Raw genomic sequence first — 18,991 nt, 5'->3', positions numbered from 1 at the left:
TGCTCTGCACAAACTGATCGCTTCATTACATTTTGACATCTAGCTAATTGGGTGTAAATCACTTTAGTTCAGAGTATATAGTATTGTATGTATATGTCGCAATATACTACCCTGAGATTCATTTTTCTTTCAGGTATTCACAGTAGAACAAAGAAATATAATAGAACCAATGAAGAACTACACAAAACAGCCACTGGGCAAATCACTGGTTCAGAGGAAATACCATATTGCCTTCTAAATGCAGGCTTTCCTTTCTTTCAAATACACAGAGAGGGGGCACTGACTATGGAAAACAGTAAGCATAAATAGTCACCTGAGCAAAGAAATGAATTGAAATGATAATAGAAGCCAACAGCTTTTGTGCTATTTTCTACTATGATACACAAACAATATTTATGCTTACTTCATACTATTTTCAAATACTTATAATCGCCATCTGAACAAAATGTCAATTATTGCTTATGGTTGTGTAGATTATCTTTAAGCAAATTTTAAAACAAGACAAATGTCATGGTTTAGAAAAAGGAAAGCTCTATTTGAGCTTCTAATCCTGCTTGCCAGCTGCAGCTTTCAGAGAAGTGCTGGGCTTGGCAGCAGAACCTCCATGTTTGAACAGTCTCCTGAGGCTCACTGTCAAAAAATGGTCCTTGGTCAAGAAACTAAAATGTTTAATTCCAGCCAAGAGCTACTGCCCAAACAAGTTTCAGAAAGAGAAACTAGCACTGATATTCCATATTTTACTTCTGCATACAGCAGATAACCTAATTATTTCCCTTCCCTAGTTTTCCCCGATGGCTGGCATCAATATTGCTCTTAAATTAGCTTGTGAGTTCTTGCTGGCAAATTCATGGGAAACACTACTTTCACCAAACAGAAAATCTTGTAACAGCACATACCCAGGAATTCAGAACTGAATATAAAATTCCAGAGTGAAAAGGGACAATGACCACTTCGGCCTCTTTTGAAAATTCAGCCACATGCTTCTGAACGTGAATCAATTTTGTCCCTCTGATACCATGTCTATGATAAGCAAACAGGATATAATTTCCTGTGCAACTTTCCTTTTACAGAGAGGACTTTGGACTAAGGCGTAATCAGTTACTTCCTGGATGACCTGCACTTCACAGACCAGCACTGGGCCGAGACCCCTTCAGCTCACCCTATCTTACTCTGTGTAAATATGGCCACCACACAGCACTCAGCCATCTTGATCTCAATTACCTGGGGCAGAGCTTCAACCAACATAACCTTGTGAGGCCCAGGCTCTAGTGCCCTGATCTTCCCATCCCATCACCTGCCTAGTTTTCCAGTGCAGCTATCAATTTGCAATCTTATACTACGTTTTTCACTGACTGCCCTATCCTTAGCCAGATCCCACTTCATGAACCTGACTGAAGATCCAGACCTCCAGTGCTTTCCCTGCCCACTGACTGCAGCACATGTCCCTACCCTCCAACACCACAGTGATACCACAAGTGTCAATGCTCTATCTTCCACCATCACCATAGAATAGAACCCCACACTCAAAAGTAACACACTATAGGCTCTAATGCCCCATATCAGTTACAATGTCAAAATGAGAGTGTGAGGTCCTTTAACATTACCTCAACCCCATGCACTGTATGGATCTGAGAATACCTATAATCAATGGCATCCAATTTGGTCAGTGAGGCACTAGAGGTACCTTCAATGAAAATCAGTCACTCCTTTCAACTCAGTGAAGAATGAAAAGGAAAACTGATTCTATAATATTTCATACTATTATTGAATGACGTAAGATATGGAGAGTATCAAGCATTTCCCTTCAAGTAATTTATTTCAATAATATTTTGTAGTGAAGTATGACTGGTACACCTTGAAACAGCACTTGTGGAACTAACATTAAATATATGGGGCTTTGCAATCTGTGTCCCTCTGTATTTAACTGGAAATAAAGAAGTGCTGAAAGTCAATTTTACTGTGACATTGACTTTATAGTATTACAGCAGCAATGTGCAAGACAGAAAATGTACATTTCACATTATTCGTTTCAGATAAGAATCCAGAGGATTTTCATATTCATACATTAAAATATACTTCGACTTAACAAAACATAGTTGGTTTGTCTCCGCCAATTCAATCCATCAAATGTGTGTGTTTTCTTAAAATCTGGTAATGAAGACTTATGACCTGCCAAGAAAAACATAGCATGCTACTGCATATATTTCCTACAGAGTTGGCCTCAAATCTAAATATCAAAACAAAACATTCAGCTTGAAAGCAATTTGTGAGTGATGTTTTAAAGAAAAATTTAATTTTCCCTATTAATTTTAAATATTTCATGAGTGCCTAATTTTTGCAAACAGATCAAAGAGCAAAGGACAATTTTTTGCTGCGTTAAAATCAAATTGAAAAATTGTTCATGTTTCTAGATTTTTCATATAAGAAGTTACATTACTGAATGGAATCCTTATATAAGCAAAAAGGTAAGTAGTTAACCTATTACTGAACCCTTCCGTCAAAAACACAACTCATTGATCATTTTGCTGGAACTGCTGTTCTATTCCAGTAAATAGATTTGGTCGAAATATGTCATCTGTACTTCTAATGTGTTATGGCTATCTTTTAACAATTAAGCATGTCCATTTGTGTTCTCAGATCAATCATGTCAAAACAAATCAACAAAAAATGAATTTGAGAACCTCCAGAGATTTGGAAAGTATGGAATAATTTAGACTTTTAGTATGAGTGATCAGCACAAGGCTGGTTTTAGCAATTTTCATGATTCTTGACCATTGATCCTGTGTGATGCCTTCCCCTGTATCTCATGTAATTCTAGTAATTCCGTGCACCACACATAATGCAGTGTCCACTTACAGCACTTTGTCGATACAGAGTTGCTGCTGTTGATTAAAGCGCACAGAATAATGGACAGATTGAGTGGGGCTTAAATGGATGAAGCTTGGCCAAGACATTCAGAAACATAAGATATTACGTGAACTCAGAAGTTGTATTCAAACATTTACTGAACCACTCATATTTTTCTCCTGCCTTCAACTCTGATTTGATTCATTAATTCATAAATGGCTAAGAAATTAATCTTTATTTATAAGGAGTCACATCTTGAGGAAGATGTCTCATCGAATGTATATCACAGATCCTTTTGACACAACTAAATAAGGAACTCAGTAAGTAAACAGCATCTATAGATGGGAATAAGCAGTTGACTTTTCGGGCCAAGGCCCTTCATCAGGACTGAAATGTCAACTGTTTATCCTCTCCGTAGATGCTACCTACCTTGCTGAGTTCTTGCAGCATTTTTACATTAAAGTTCAATAGATGTTACTGTAGCCTAATCCACATTGTGCAGCTGTTCAAATACACCTATCCAACTCAAGAGCACTAGAAATGAACAAAGGTATGGATGTTTTCCATGCCAAAATCACAAGAGTGTGGTGGAAATTTCCAAATGATTATAGCAAGGAAAGATAAACTACTCATGGGAAACAATGCCCAATTTTGAGAACAGTAAAAACTACTGTCAATATTATCGATGCAGGTGCACTGTTCTAGTGTTTTTGCGAAGTGCTTGGTTATCTGTTGCTAATTAAGATATTGATTTTCTCTGTTAGTAACTTATACAATGAATGCTGATTGATTATTCATTTTGCTATGGCACCGTTTATATAGAGTGGGAAACTGAAGTTAGTAACTTAAAGTCTGACAACGTTTGACAGAAAATTAACTCATTAATTTCCAGCAGCAGTTACTCCGACTCTGATGCTGTCCTTGCCTCCACTGCACTTAAAAACTTCCAAGTCAGAATCGATACAATGTGATCATGAATAGGAAAATTCACCAAGCTGCTCAGTCCATGTAGTGCTTCTAACACTATTCCTCTAAAATAAAGGACAGTACTTACCCACATTGGATTTGTCCTGCCTTTTGTAAGCAAAATTGTTAAGTTGAAGTTGTAACTGTTCTGAAATAGAGATACGAGTTCTGAAGCATAAATTTCAGTACTATAGCCCAGATTATCATCTGGTCCCATAGTCTTTGCTGTATCCAGTTCCCTCAATTGCCTCTTGATATTACATGTGAGTGGATTACAAATTGGAAGCAGCAGGCCATTCAGCTCCTCAAGCCTACACCCATATTTAATGAAATCATGGGTGATTTGATTTGGCTGAAGACAGGATTATGTCTTAGTGGGTGAAGCTGAGAGGGATCACTCATTTAGCATACCTGGGGGAAATTATTGTGAATATTTTCACTCTGACTTTTGCACCCTCATGCTGGGCCACACCATGGCTGAAGACTGGGATTCTCTCAGAGCCTCTTCCTTCCATTAACTCTAATTGTCCACCCATTGTGCAAAAAAGGACAAATTACACCTCAGAACAACCAAAGTGTTTTCCACTGGGTGAAGTTTGCTGTTGTAAAAGCGCTGATGCAGGAGCCAAAGTGTGTTCACCATTGAAACAAATGGCCACATCAATTGTCACCAAGAGCAACCCACCACCTCCCTGCCTCCTGACCATATCAATTGCTCGAGGCTTTGGTAGAAGCAAAAAAAAAATCCAATGGCAATTTTACTGGGAGAATACCCCGCTCTTTGAATATTATCAAAGGGCCTTTTACATCTGAGACAGCTGACAAAACTTTGCTTTAAATTACATCTGAAAGCCCTCCAGCCACCCAGCATTCTTTCAGCTGTGTAGTGAGGTGTCTGCCTAGAATATGTGCACAACTCTCAGGAGGGGACAAGCCCACCATCTTCCAAGACAGAGGTAAACCAGCAACAAATTACTTGAGCAGCTGATCCTGATGGAGCACAATAGAATGTTTTGAAGGAAATTTTCCTGAATCTTAAGATATCCCAAGTGGATTTGTAAATACTGAACTGGCTCAAGTGCCTTTATGCAAGTTGCTATACTGCACATTGCAAAGCAAGAATTAGTTCTGAACGTGTCATTTATTCAAGTTAAAATATCATGAAAATATTTTCAAAGATTCAAAGTACACTTGTTGTTGAAAGAATGTATGCAGTATACAATCCTGAGATTCATTTTTCCCACAGACAGCCACGAAACAAAGAAAACCATGGACCCCGTTCAAGGTATAAACATTAACCCCCCCCCCCCGGTGCAAAAACAAATCACACAAACGGCAACAAAGAAAGAGCTAAAAACACAGAATCAAAGAGTTCAGACACATTCAGTTCAGCTCAGTGCTTGTTATCTGCGTGCTGCCCCGATTCAAAAACTCCCAAAAATAGCAATAACAAAAGGGCAACTGAATATTGTGATTCAAAATGAGAGTTCATTTTATAATCATATATAAAAACAAAACATATTGCCTACTTTTAATTCACCAAAGAAAAGTTGTTCTGACATTTAGGCAACTGAATGCTTCACAATGTTTTTTCCAATTACATAACATATAATTATTGTTCTTCTACTGTATCATGAACAGTAATGGGGGTTATAGTTATCAAGTAATTATTTCAATGGTATGAGTTAAAAATTCTCCATATATTTTCATGGAAACTACCTGGATCCAATTTACTTTGACATTTTAAGGATGGACATTTCTTCCACGATTTGGTTAGACATTTTCCTTTCCTTGTTGCATTATCAGTTGTGTGGTTGCGACTGCAAGATGAGCAGTTAGTTTAAGAGAACTAGACATAACAAGTTGTTAACGGAAGGTGTATTGTTATCTGGATTTCTACTGATACGTCTCATATTTACGAACGTATCCAAGCAAGACTTATTTACCATTTTATTTTCACCAGCTAATAATTATCTGGAAGCCTAGGAAATTCAGCTGCTACAAATACTTTGTTTGCTTGCAAGAGAAACGGTTTTTTCATTAGAGAAAAATAAATTCTAAATATTATTAATTCTTACATTATGATATAACTTTAAAAATTCTGATTGACAGAGTTTTTAGAATACACAGATTATCATTGATTTTTCTTCACTCTCAACCTTTCATAGGATATCGGAAATATCGTTACTGTTCTTCAGTCTCAGGAAATGAGCAAGGCAGTTGTACAGTCCCTCTCTATATCAGGGGCAGTTGCTCACTCAAAGTAGGATAACAATCATAAAATTAAAATGTTTCCCTGTGGAATACTAATTCAAAGCTGAATCCGTTTTATAACTTCAGTCAATCAACTGACAACGTCCAAAATTCTGACTGGCAGTTAATTAGTATTGGTTGCCAAGAAGATCATAACTCAAGGACAGAAAGCTAGAAAATAAACCATCTCATCATAGATTCTCGAAAATATACCGAAAATGAAACACCTTGCAAGTACATTGTTATCGTTCCTGGTCTTGCTAACAGCAGCTTTTTACTACCTGAATATATTTCTTAAAACATAGGTTTTTACAAAAAGGAAGGATAGTCGAAGCATTGTTAGAATAAAAGAATCTTAACAATATATCTATGGAGCAAAAACATCAATTAGTATAGCAATTCAGTGGGTAAAGATTTTAATTCTTTAAATGAAAGAGTTCCTACATGTTATGCTGTCAGGAACATTCTGCTGCAATTAAACCACGCAAAGGTAAAGTGGTTGTAATCTGATGCTTAGGGCCTGCTACATTTCTGAAGGAATGTATGATAGGAAGGGAAAGATAAAAGAATTTGGTCTATAACCTCCTCTTTAATGATGGCCTGTGCACTTTGAGGAATGCGGTTACATTTTGCCTGAAACTAACTTACCATCTGTTCTGTTTATAGTTAAATGACACAAAGCTTTTTATGAGCAATAAAACTTCCATTACACACCAGGAAAATGAAGGTATTTGGGATGACTGTGTATTGAGATAAACTTGACAGTGAACTAGTGGACTGGCTCCAGCCTGACTTGATGTATTCATAGAAGAAATTGTTGGGGAAACTCAAAAGACATTAATGATATTGAGCAGGACAAACAAGAGGCTTTTAGCTAAAATACATTTTGATCCTCCAGTATAGCCAGTCAATCACAACAAAACGGGAGCAGAATTTGTTCATGATATTTCCTGGTTTAAAATTCACTGAGTTCCCAATGAATTTGTATTGAGGCAGGAAGAATATCTTCTGTGTGCTTGGTGCTCCTGTATAGTCAAATATCCAGATAACTCTTAGAGGTGTAGAGGTGTAATAATAAAAAATGTGGGTTTTGGTTAAGATGGCATGTAAGGAGGAGAGACTGATAATTTAGCTGAAGTGCATTTTTATAAGGCAAGCTGAAGGAGGAGATGTCAATAAAGAAATGGGGGAAGTGTTATGAAGCATCGACTCCAGAATAGAGGGTGGATATAAAGGTAACAATGAATGCAGGATGGTAACTGCTGTTAGCTGTAACAATTAACAATGTTCCAAGCCGCTCAGCAGCAGTAAGTGGAAGCAGTAAACTCTGCTTTAGCAATTGCTGTCACTGTACTTCATTTCATGAAGTCAAGTTGGATCTCACTAAGTTACTGTGGGTAACTATTCTACTTTGTGCAATACAAAAGACTGAGCAGAGTTATGTGCTTATTGATTGTGAGGCTTACTGCAGTTGGTTTCAGTTTTCCTCTACTTGGAAGACAGTGAATGAAATTTCTGCTGTGATCCCTATCCCATAACATCTGCTGAAAAATGGCCTATGAGGGCAGTGAACAAGGATGGGACTGTGCTCGGCTTTGATCTCCTACCACCATCAATTTGTTTCCTGACACTCACTGCCTGGCTTTGCACAGATGAAACCGACACTTGAGCGAGGTCCTTGTGGGATTTTAGCACCTAACATCTGCATCTCAGCATGAGTAACAGATTCCAAAGCTGGTTCAGTGCCTAAAGTACGAATGACTTTATCAGCACATCCACTTGCTATTGTAGAAAACCACAGGACTTCCATCAAATGTTCATTTATTTTAATATTTTACAGGCACTGGGTGGAGTTTGCAGGCAGTTCTGGAGAGAGCTACTAGCTAAGAGGATTGCATGGGTCAGCGTGTTCCTAAGTTCTACATCTTAGAATTCCAGCATGAAACTTTACAACATACAGGTAGACCCGAGCTCTAGCTGTGACACTGGACTTGGTATTGAGTCATGCGTGGAGTTCATTTATCCCATGCTGAAAGATCAGATGTGTTCTGTATTAGTATCCTCAGCCTAACATGAGTTACGAGCTGAAATTCTAGCACAATCCCAACCATCAAAATGTGGTTGGCAATCAAGAGGGAAAACAGTATCTGGGGACAGTATTAGTTTAGTTTCAATAAATTAACACTTTTGATTGTTTTTTGACAATTACAAGTTATTTTATTTTTGAAATATTTTAAATGTTTTGAATTATATAAACCTATTTCAAATTGTTTTTAAACGTCTCTGATCATCAGATCTCCTTTCAACCGCCTCTGCTCCAAGTTGAACATCCCCAGATTCAATAGTTCTATCTTCTTAATTGAAATATCTCATTCCAGTAATTATTCACTGCATCCTCTAGTGCCATACGTTCACATATTCTGATGTTAAGATCAGATGTACAAGATGTGAAATAGTGCTTGGTGTGAAATAGTTACTTTTATAAGTTTTACAATCTCAGAGCTAGATTCACCTGATTTTTGCAATCTGAATCATTAGTGTCTACACGCCAATTGTGTCTTTTGTTAATGACACAAAAACATGGAAATACTTGGCCTGTCATGATACCAAGTACACAGCATTTACATGTGTTGATATTAATGGAAAATAATATAGGGTAAGATGTGACCATAGCAATTTTGGCTACCTTTCAATCAATTCTCAGGCAGGCCGATAATGTTTAAGGGAGGGGATGGATGTCTTGATGTAGTATTAAGGTAGATAAGCCCCCAGGGTCTGATGTGATCTATCCCAGGATACTGAGGAAAGCAAGGGAAGTGATTGATCTTTTTTGGCTATGCTGATGTGCCAGAAGACAAGGTCATCCTTTGTTTAAGAGAGGCAACAGGGATAAACCAGGATACTACAGGCTGATGAGATTTGTAGCAGTGCAAGGGAAATTACTGTTGACATTTCTTAGAGACAGGAATTAGCTGCAATGGAAAACATGGACTTCTTAGGCTTGGGTGCATGGCTTTTGTAGGGAAGGTCTTGTTTCACATGTTTGACTGATTCTTTTAAGGAATTGACAAAGATGATCGATGAAGATAGGTAAATGTGCACGGGCTACATGAAGAAGAGCACTTAACCAATTCCCTCATGGCATGCTGGTCCAGTACATTAAGTCCGGTTGGCAGGTTAGTTGGATCCAGAATTAGCTTGCATATAGAAGGTAGGGGGGTGTTTTTCTGACTGTTTCTGATGCAACAACATCAACATCACATCAGAAAGACAAAAAAATTATTGTGGACGTCAGGAATGGAAATAGGAAGAATATACACCAAGTCTCATCGAGGGTTCAGCTGTGGAAAAGGTGAGCAGTTTCACATTCCTGGGAGTCAACATCTCGGGAGATCAACGCTGGACTCAACGTATTGATGCAATCATTACGCAGAGAGCACTCAACAGGTTGCATATCACCTGGTATGGAGGATCCAATGCACCACCACTACTACTACATCGACTCGGGCCTAGGGGCCAGCGCCGGGCACGATGACGGACTCTCCACTTCTCCCTGTTCCTCATCAGTGTGTTCAGTTCATCTATATTAGCCGTGCCACTGTCTTCTAGAAGCGTGTTGACTATAGTCTTGGGAGGGCACCCAGGGTTCATCCTCCCGTGCTTGGGCTCCCATATGATGACTAGGCTGGCAGGTAGCTCGGGGTGGCAGAGACAGTGTCCCGCTAGTTGCATTCTTCTCGCCTCGATTTTAGTGGTGAGCATTGGTAAGTCGTCATAGAGCTCGACGTTCGTCATGTGCTGTTGCCAACTCACAACTCAAGAGCCATCCGGAGCATTTGTGTATAGCAACCATCTAGAGACTTTCGCATTGTCTTGGTGAGTGTCCACGTCTCGCATCCGTACGTGAGAATGGACTCTATGACTGCTATGAAGATCCTCTTTTTAAGCCCTCTGGTCAGGTTTGACTTCCAGATTTCCTTCATGTTGTTCATAGCCCTCCACGCCAGCGCCTTCCATACCTTTATGTCCTTCTCCGAACTCATCATTCTTGACCCGAGGTACTTATAGTCAAAGACTTTCTTAATGGTATCATTCTTTTTGGTCTTGAGAGTATCTTTGTCACAGTCAAACGCCATGTACTCTGCCTTTTTAGCGTTTAGGTGAAGTCCAACTTTATTGCACACGGATCAAAAATAAGACGACAAAGGGTTGTAAACTCAGGCAGACCACCATGGCACTTCCTAAACACCATTGGGAATATCTTCAAAAGGCAGTGCTTCAAGAAATGGCATCCATCACTGAGAACCCTCACCATTCAGGACATACACTCTTCTAACTTCTACCATCTGAGGTGAAAGAGGTGCTGTTGTGCTTTTTTCACCACACAGACAGTATGTACAGACCAAGTGAGATCCTTGGTGATCTTTGTGCAGAGAAACTTAAAGCTGTTCACCCTCTCAACCCCAGATTCATTGATGTCAATAGGGGTTAGCCTGTCTCCATTCCTCCAGCAGTCCACAACCAGCTCCTTTGTTTTTTGCATCACCTCAGATGGTTGAAGAAGTTTAGCATGAGCCCCCAAATCCTTTCTACAGGGGCAGAATTGACAGCATCCTGACTGGCTACATCACTGGCTGGTGTGGGAACTGTACTTCCCTCAATCGTAGGAGAGTGGTGCGGACAGCCCAGCACATCTGTAGGAAGTGCCTGTGTGATTACTCCAATTGAATTTACCACATCAAGCTCAAATAGGTCACCAAAAAGGTACAGCATAAAATGAGTATACATTACAGAGAGCAGCACATAAAGGTTGTAACGGTGGCGGCATTCTGAGAATCAGAAATTACCTCTAAAGGCACATAAAAATACTTTATTTGTGTGTTTGAGCTCTTTTGCTTTGCACCTTTGTATTTTATTTGCAAACAAACATTTGTTGCTATGTGTCATAATGCACAAAGGCCAGTACTATTGTGTGAGGAATATTTCTGACGTCAAATAGAATTAACACAAAATAGCCCTCGGCAAATTCAATAAATATAAAATGAAAATGTATAGTGTGTTAAAATAGACATATAAATGTTCTGAGAATGACAATGAATGATATCGTACTAAAAGGTAATTTATTTGTTCTTTCCATGACACTGACAAACTTGGTAACTTTTCCTATATGTTTGTGGTCAACAATAGGTTTCCCTTGATATGAATCTTATTAGCTTTTTAGCAATGATGTAGTGTACGCAAATAAACTCTTACTTCCTGTGTGTTCCTTAAATGGCTGAACTTTTGAAAGTTAATGAGACAATTATGGTAAACTTATGGAGCTAATTCAGTGGCTTTCGTAAATGATTGATGTTGCATTGCCTTCTTAAGCTATTACTCACCGTGATGAAAAACTGGTGTGTTCATATTATAGACAACCAATCCGCTTTGCATGTGTGTAGTTAACCCCAACCTCATTTACTTCTGTTGCATTTAATCACAGAATCAAACCACACAAAAGAAGGCCATTCAACTCATTTAGCCCATGAGGACTATTTGAAAGAATTATCCAACGAGACTTGTTCCTTTGACCTTTTCCCAGACACTAAAATATCAAGCAAAACTATTGATAGTAAGCATTGAACTTGCTTTCACCAACACACAACATGGAAAGCACCACTACTTTCATCAACATTGCTCCAGCTGTCTACCCACAAGTTTCAGGTTCCTTCATGTCAACACCTCTGAAGATCTACCCTGGGCCCAATATATTGATGCAATTATAAAGGAGGCACAACAGCGACTACAATTTCACTAGGAGTTTAAGGAGAATTGGTACGACACCAAAGGCACTTGCAAATTTCTACAGATGTACTGTAGAGATGATTCCAACTGGTTGCATCACCGTCTGGTATGGAGGGGCCATTGCACATGATCAGAAAAAGCTGCAGGAAATTGTAAACTCAACCAGCTTCATCATGGGCATTAGCCTCCCTACCATCGAGGACACCTTTCAAAAAGTGATAGCTCAAAAAGGTGGCATCCATCATTAAGGATGCCCATTATCCAAGACATGCCCTCTTTCATTGCAGAGGTACAGGAGCCTGAAGACACACACTCTACATTTCAGGAACAGCTTGTTCCCCTCCACCATCAGATTTCTGAATGGACAATGGATCCATGAAAAATACCTCACAATTTCTTTTCTCTTTTTTTGCCTACTAACTTAATTGATTGGTCCTATTCTCTCACGTTTCATCCTTTTGTAGAATGCCTTGAAGTTTTCCTTAATCCTGTCCGCCAAGGCTTTTTCATGGCCCCTTCTGGCTCTCCTAATTTCATTTTAAGCTCCTTCCCGCTAGCCTTATAATCTTCTAGATCTCTATCATTGCCTAGTTTTTTGAACCTTTCGTAAGTTTTTCTTTTCTTCTTGACTAAATTTACAACAGCCTTTGTACACCACAGTACCTGTACCCTACCATCCTTTCCCTGTCTCATTGGAACATACCTATGCAGAACTCCATGCAAATATCCCCTGAATGTTTGCCACATTTCTGCCATACATTTCCCTGAGAACATCTGTTCCCAATTTACGCTTCCAAGTTCCTGCCTGATAGCCTCATATTTCCTCTTACTCAATTAAACGCTTTCCTAACTTGTCTGTTCCTATCCTTCTCCAATGTAAAGGAGGCGGAATTGTATATATATGTTTTACTGTAATTTATAGTTTTTATTATTATATATTGTAATGCACTGCTGCCACAAAACAGCAATTTTCATGACATATGCCAATGATATTAAACTTCAGTCTGATTCAAGTTCAAGTTTAATTGTTACTGAACCATACATGAATGCCCATGAATCAGCCAAATGAAAGAGAATTCCTCCAGGCCCAAGGTGCCAAATGCAGCACCAACAATAAGCATATGGCATATATAAGATAGCAGGAAACATGCTGTCTCATACAGTTATAACAATATAATATTATTGCCCAAATCCCTGAGTCCTTGAGCAGGCCCGTAGCAGTCTGCAGTCGAAAGCAACCCAGCTTGTCTTCCAGTGCGTGAACACTGGAAAGCAGCACTGATGCCAGCATGGGTGCCGTGCCACACTGCCTCTGGCACCGACTCCGACGCCTAGTTCTCACTACAACTTGCGCCACGTAGTTCTCCTGCCATCGGTCTCACCAATAAACCAACGAACTAGACTTGCAGCATTCCACATTACCAATGTCCAACAGTATCTTGTGATGACAAGAAAAGCATCCAAGCCAATCATTCGCTGTCAGACTGCATACCACCTTTGTGCACCACCTCCAGATCCTGCATCTCATCTGCCAATGCGCAACTCGTTGAAAGGGTAGACCTGCAGTACTTCAAGTTCTTAATATCCTGCAGTATCTTGTGATCGTAAAAAGACATTTAGAAAGGACACTAACACCCTTGAGGCCACTGCGTACGAGCACACCGCTATCTTATTGGATAATGCCACAGCAAATCTTAAATAAATGTACCTGTGTATGTGTACACTTGGCATCTTTAGCACTTCTGAATCTGACTTCTTACTTTGACTTCCCTACTGATTATAAAAGGTTCATACAGAGCAGTCACAGGCCTGCATAACGTTGGTATCAGTATTCAGATGATGCAGTATTCATAGGTACATTTATTTAAGATTTCTGTGGCATTATCCAGTAAGGTGGCTACACATTTGGATGCAGGCCTCTACAGGGTCAACCAAAGGTGTCATTGCCTTTTCTAAACATCTTTTGTACGATCACATGATACCACAGGATATTAAGAACTTCAAGTACTACAGGTCTGCCCCCATCATTGTGTATCCAGAAATTCATTTTCATTCATGATACTGTTAGAAATTCTGACAACTATCTGTAATTCATTGATTAATTACATAGCTAATTTGGTACTTAGAGCAATTCTGCTGTCTCCACAATAGCAAGGTCCAGAAAAACTGCAGCCAGATTTACCAGATTCATGCCTGGACTCCAAAGGTTAAATTAGAAGGCAAGCTCACACAAGCTAAGCCATGGTCCCTTGAATTTAGGAGATTGACTACTCCTTTGATATAGTTTTCAAGATCATGGGGAATCTATAATGGCAGAAAGAACAACTATTTCCTCTGGCTGTGCAGTCTATTGAGGTGAACAAATTGTATCATAAGTATTTCTATCACTAAAGATAAATTTGTTCCTTTTTATCACAATTTCTGCAAGATATTTGAATATTATCAACCTTGAACAAAATCACTGACAAACAGTCTAGATTACAGTAACATTTCTGGATTTATAATTATCTGAAAGACAAGAAGAATAAGGTTTGTATAAGCAAATAGATAGCATCAGCTATCAGCATCACTTGGAAGTACAAAAGTTGCTAGTTTAGTAACTCCAAAGGTAACAGCAAATCTTACTTTTGCAGAGATTTGTGACCAGCTGTCAGATATTGATCTCACTACCACTGTGTTGGGAATTAAACCTGTGAAATAATTCCACTTCTGATTTTCAACAGAATGCCACACAGACTTTGATTCTCACAAAATTAATTCTCTGCTGAAGTAGAATAGTGCAGAGAATTTTCGGTGTAAAATGTTCTCTCCGCATGTCAACAATTTCAAATTGGAGAATTCACTAATATCCTGTCCTGTTGCAATTAATTTGTGAGCAAAATCAATTTGGCACAAAAACACTCGATGTTCTCCTTGAATACCTGGATATGAGAGTTGAAAAGACCCCTGTATTTATGATGGCTGGCACAAGGAGCTATATTATAAACAAGTTAAGACCATAAGACAGAGGAGCAGAATTAGGCTATTTGGTTCATCAAGTCTGCTCTGCCATTCAATCATAGCTGATTTAATATCCCTCTTAATCCCATTTTCCTGCCTTCTTCCCGTAACCTTTGGTGCCCTTACTAAACAAAAAACCATCAGCCTCCACTTTAAATATACCCAAGGACATAGTGTCTACAGACACCTGGGGTAATGAATTCCATAGATTCACCACCATCTGGCTAAATAAATTCCTCCTCATCTCTGTTCTATTCTATGTGTCCTCTGGTCCTAGACTCACCCACTATAGGAAACATCCTCTCCAAGTCCACTCTATCTGGGCCTTTCAGTATTTGATACGTTTCAAAGAGATCGTCCCTCATTCTTCTAAACTCCAGTTATTACAAGCCCAGAGCTATCAAACGCCCCTCATATGTTAACCCTTTCACTCCCAGGATCATTCTTGTGAAAATCCTCTGGACCCTCAGCAATGACAGCACATCCTTTCTTAGATAAGTGGTTCAAAATTGCCGATGATACTCCAAGTGTGGTCTGATCAATGTCTTATAAAGTCTCAGCATTACATCCTTACTTTTATAATTTAGTCCTCTCAAAATGAATATTATCATTGCATTTACCTTCCTTACCACCGACTCAACTTGCAAGTTAACATTTAGTGTATCCTGTATGAGAACTGCCAACCCTTGTGAGTTTACTCCCAGCTTTGAAAATAGTATATGCCTTTATTCTTTTTTCCAAAGTACATGACCATACACTTCTCTGTGCTATATTCTATTTCCACTTATTTGCCAATTCTCCTAATCTGTGCAACTCCTCCTGCAGACTCTCTGCTTCCTCTACACTATCTGCCCTTCTATATACCTTGGTATCATCTATAAACTTGGCCACAAAACCATTAACTTCATAATTCAAATTATTGACATACAACGTGAAAAGAAGCATTGCTGACTTCCAGGGATTACCACTAGCCACCAGCAGCCAACCAGAAAAGGCCCCTTCTATTCTCACTCTTTTGCCTCCTACCAGTCAGCCAATCTATCCATGCTAGTATCTTTCCTGTAATGCCATGGGCTCTTATCTTTTTTTGCAGCCTCGTGTGTGGTACCTGTCAAAGGCCTTCTGAAATCCAAGTAAGCAATATCCACTGACTCTCCCTTGTCTATCCTGTCTGTTATGTCCTCAAGGAATTCCAAAAGGTTTTTCCCCTTAAGCAAACCATGCTAATTTCAGCCTATTTTATCATGTGCCTCAAAGTACCCTGAAACTTCATCCTTAATAATAGACTCCAACATCTTGCAAGACAGTGAAGTCAGGCTAACTGGCCTGTAATTGCTTGTCTTTTGCCTCCCTTCCTTCTTAAAGGGTAGAGTGACATTTGTGATCTTGCATTCCTCCGGAACTATTCCAAAATTAGTGATTCTTGAAATATCACTTCTCATGCCTCTACAATCATTTCAGCCACAGCACCTCTTTCAGAACCCTGGGGTGCGGTCCATCTGGTCCAGGTGACTTATCCACATTCAGACCTTTCAACTTCTCAAGCACCTTCTCTTTAGAAATAGCAACTACACTCACTTCTATCCCCTGACATGCTCGGATTTCTGGCATATTGCTGGTGTCATCCACAGTGAAATTTGACCCAAAATTCTTCCATCCTTTCTTTGTCCATCATTGGTACCTCTCCAACTTAATTTTCAAATGGTCTGATATCCACTCTCACCTCTCTTTTTACTGTTTGTAAATCAGCCATGATGGAATTGCAGACCAGATCACTGCATTGAATGACTTAATTCTGCTCCTATGTCTTGTGGTATTTGTATATCTGAAAAAGTTTGGTATCCTCTTTTATATTATTGGCTAATCTGTTATCAAGTTTGGAATAAAAACAGTAAATGTGATTTGATTTCAAATATTTATGGCATTAGCATTATTTAAAGTTTACATCATTCCATATAATTTCTATAATCTTTGTTACAATACTTCAAGTTCTGAAGTAAATCCTAATGTATGTATGGATGGCCAGCAGGTCTCACTCATGCAACTAACTTTTGTACAAGACAAGCTGTAAATGATCAACAGGAAACTGTAATGTGAATGGAACAATTGGCTCCCTTGGGCCCCAATCAATGATGTGAAATTGTCTCACATGTGAATGAGAGTAACGGATGAGTCTGAGGCAAATCCAAATATATTGTTAACTGCTGTGCACAATGTGACATTCAGCAAATCTTTATACATGGATTCTCCTCAAGACTCTGTCAGGAGCCAGTTAACACTTCACACCCCATTTGCTGTGTAAATGGATGTCAACTGTGCTTCTGAAAAAAACAAGGAAAACTGCAATTTATACTAATGGAACCAGTGCTAGTGTGGAACTTATAACAGTAAGATAGAAAACAATTACTTACACATATTTTTGTTTCAGTATTATTTGGTGTTAACAATAATGCATAGGCAACGGTACTGAGCCATATTTCCTGCTCCAATTTTGGGACAAATGTATGCACTCACAAAATAACAGAATTTGCATTTGTAGAATTCTAACTGCATTTATGCCATTGTGAATCGTTCGTAAGGCCAGTGATGTTGTGAGGATGGAACTGGACTCTCTCACGGTGGTGTCTGAAAAGAGGATGCTGTCCAAGTTGCATGCCATCGTGGACAATGTCTCCCATCCACTACATAATGTACTGGTTGGGCACAGGAGTACATTCAGCCAGAGACTCATTCCACCGAGATGCAACACAGAGCATCAAAGGAAGTCATTCCTGCCTGTGGCCATCAAACTTTACAACTCCTCCCTTGGAGGGTCAGACACCCTGAGCCAATAGACTGGTCCTGGACTTATTTCCTGGCATAATCTACATATTACTATTTAATTATTTATGGTTTTATTACTATTTAATTATTTATGGTACAACTGTAACGAAAACCAATTTCCCTCCGGATAAATAAAGTATGACTATGACTATGACTATGTGAAGGACAAGAGGTGTGACACTGCTTCTTCCAGTACACATTGTTTCCACCTTGCATTACTTCACACTCAATTAAGCTACAAATTCCAACACATTTGACAATTTCACATCTCACATAGAATGAATGGATTACAATTTAAAACATCCACCAAAATTGTAATGAGAAAGTAAGATTGTTGCATTTCATTGTACTCACAATTCAACAACTGATAGAAGTGATTGTTCCTGTCCATGTTAATGAATTACTCATTTAATTAAAGCAAGTTATTGATGATTATTGGAGTTACATAACATATGAGCAATTTGTGTAGACTCAAGGGACTGCAGGTACTGGAATCTGGAGCAATTCAGTAGATCAGGTGGTATCAGAGGAGGCAAAGGGATAGTTGTTTCTTCAGGTTGTGACTCTGCAACAGGATGAAGAATATAGCAGGAAGACAGCCAGTATATAGGGGTGTGAGGGAAGGGTCAAACATGGGCTAGAAGGTGATAGGTGAAGTCAGGGAAGTCAGGTAGGGGAATAATGGACATATGGAGCCAGGTGGGGGAGAGCAAGGGTGGCATTCGGATACTGAAGTTGATCAGTGATAGCTGGAAAATGAATGACAAAGAAATAAAGTGGGCATATGGAGTGAGGTGGGAGAGGGGGAGGGTGAGAAGAAACCCAAGTGGATAGTTATGTGGATGACAAGCAGATGGAAATGGAGAAGGTGAACAGCGGGAAACCACGATGGGAAAAACACAGAAGGGGATGGAATTACTTGAAAGTGGAAAATTCAATGTTCTTACCATTGGGCTGTAAGCTACCAATGAAGGAGACCACATGAACAGTACCAAATGTAATAGACAATGTTGGAGAAAGTGCACGTGAATCTCTGCTTCCCCAGAAATGCTGTTTAGGTCCCTCAATTGTGGTGAGGAAGATGATTTAGGGATAAGTATTGCACTTTCTATGGTTACACGAGAGAAAAAGTCAGGCAATGGAGAAGGGTAGGTAGGGAAGGATGAGGACCAGGGAGCAAACTATGTAAATGCTGTCAACCTGAAGTAAACAGAGATTTGATAGAAAAACTCAACAGGTCAGACAGCACCTGGGGAGATAAAAACAAAGATAATGTTTCAGTTTGCGAACCTGGAATAACTTAGTTTTAAAGGAAGTA

The 18,991-nt window shown here is 39.2% G+C and overlaps 1 protein-coding gene across 1 annotated transcript in view; it reads right to left on the bottom strand.

Annotated features, from left to right (window-relative positions):
* LOC134345360 (ephrin type-A receptor 4) overlaps positions 1 to 18,991 on the bottom strand; it is a 133,836-nt gene that overhangs the window by 32,486 nt on the left and 82,359 nt on the right. The window lies entirely within an intron of this gene.

This window comes from Mobula hypostoma, chromosome 4, assembly GCF_963921235.1.
Source record: "Mobula hypostoma chromosome 4, sMobHyp1.1, whole genome shotgun sequence".
Taxonomy (NCBI): Eukaryota; Metazoa; Chordata; class Chondrichthyes; order Myliobatiformes; family Myliobatidae; genus Mobula; species Mobula hypostoma.
This window is presented reverse-complemented; position numbering and strand designations above follow the sequence as displayed.